Genomic DNA, 2149 nt, shown 5'->3' with positions numbered 1-2149 from the left:
GACAGAGAGAGAGAGAGAGAGAGAGAGGGACAGAGAGAGAGGGACAGAGAGAGAGAGAGGGACAGAGAGAGAGAGAGAGAGAGAGAGAGAGGGGAACAGAGAGAGAGAGAGAGAGAGAGGGACAGAGAGAGGGACAGAGAGAGAGAGAGAGAGAGGGAACAGACAGGACAACATAAGATGAATAGTTTCACATGAAGTTCATTTCATATCACATGTAACAAGACAGTTTAGTTACCTGGAGGAAATGGATGTGATCCTCTGTGTGTGAGAGCTGCTCCAGCTCAGTGCTTCTCTTCCTCAGCTCAGCTATCTCCTGCTTCAGTTGCTCCAGGACTCCTTCAGCTTCACTCACTTGATCCTTCTCTTGGGCTCTGATCAGCTCCTTCACCTCAGAGCTCCTTCTCTCAATGGAGCGGATCAGCTCAGTAAAGATCTGATCACTGTCCTCCACTGCTGCCTGTGCAGAGCGCTGTTAACCTCTTGGGGCTAGGTGGGACGCTAGCGTGCCACCCGTGGTGCACTCCATCAACAGCAGGTGCATTTCAAGAGCGGCAAATTTGAATCCAAATAAATGTCAAAATTCAAATTTTTCAAAAATACAACTATGTTACACCATTTGAAAGATAAACATCTCCTTAATCTAACCACGTTTTACGATTTCAAAAAGGTTTTACGGCGAAAGCATAAATTTAGAGTATGTTAGGACAGTACATTTACAAGAGTTGTGTGTAATGTTTTGTCAAGTCAAAGACAGGGTCACCAAAACCATAAAACCAGCTAAAATGATACACTAACCTTTACAATCTCCATCAGATGACACTCCTAGGACATTATGTTAGACAATGCATGCATTTTTAGTTCTATCAAGTTGATATTTATATCCAAAAACAGCGTTTTACTATGGCATTGATGTTGAGGAAATCGTTTCCTCCAATAACCGGCAGTCAAGTCAGCGTACAAATTAAATAATTAAAATTAGAAAACATTGGTAAAATATTATATTGTCATTTAAAGAATTATAGATTTACATCTTTTGAACGCAATCAACTTGCCAGATTTAAAAATAACCTTACTGGGAAATCACACTTTGCAATAATCTGAGCACTGTGCCCAGAAAAATACGCGCTTGCGATACAGACTAGACGTCATGTTGGGGAGATCTAAAATCGAAAATACTATGTAAATAATCCATTACCTTTGATTCTCTTCATCAGATGTCACTTCCAGGTATCACAGGTCCATAACGAATGTAGTTTTGTTCAAAAAGCTCATCATTTATGTCCAAAAATCTCCGTCTCGTTAGCACATGATGTAAGCCAGCCGGACTTCGTCATGAACGAGGGGAAAAATATATTTCCGTTCGTTCAAACATGTCAAACGTTGTATAGCATAAATCATTAGGGCCTTTTTTAACCAGAACATGAATAATATTCAAGGTGGACGAATGCATAGTCTTTTATAACGTATTGGAACGAGGGTACCCAACATGAAGTAGCCACCAGGTGTCTAATGGGACATCACCGTTCCATGGCTCTTGTTCGGTCAGATCTCCTCCAGAAGACTCAAAACACTTTGTAAAGGCTGGTGACATCTAGTGGAAGCAATAGGAAGTGCCAAAATATTCCTAAACCCCTGTGTTTTTCAATGGGATAGGTTTAAAGTCAATACAACACATCAGGTATCCACTTCCTGTCAGAAAATGTCTCAGGGTTTTGCCTGCCAAATGAGTTCTGTTATACTCACAGACACCATTCAAACAGTTTTGGAAACTTTAGAGTGTTTTCTATCCATATATAATAAGTATATGCATATTCTAGTTACTGGGTAGGATTAGTAACCAGATTAAATCGGGTACATTTTTTTTATCCAGACGTGCAAATGCTGCCCCCTAGACCCAACAGGTTAAGAGAGAGAGAGAGAGGGACAGAGAGAGAAAGAGAGGGACAGAGAGAGAGAGGAAGGAGAGAGAGAGACAGAGAGACAGAGAGAGAGGAGGGACAGAGAGGGACAGAGAGAGAGAGGGACAGAGAGGGACAGAGAGAGAGAGAGAGGGACAGAGAGAGAGAGAGGGACAGAGAGAGAGAGAGAGAAGAGAGGGACAGAGAGAGAGAGAGAGAGAGGGACAGAGAGAAAGAGAAGAGAGGGACAG

The sequence above is a fragment of the Salmo salar genome, unplaced genomic scaffold (assembly GCF_905237065.1).
Source record: "Salmo salar unplaced genomic scaffold, Ssal_v3.1, whole genome shotgun sequence".
NCBI classification, from domain to species: Eukaryota; Metazoa; Chordata; class Actinopteri; order Salmoniformes; family Salmonidae; genus Salmo; species Salmo salar.
This window is presented reverse-complemented; position numbering follows the sequence as displayed.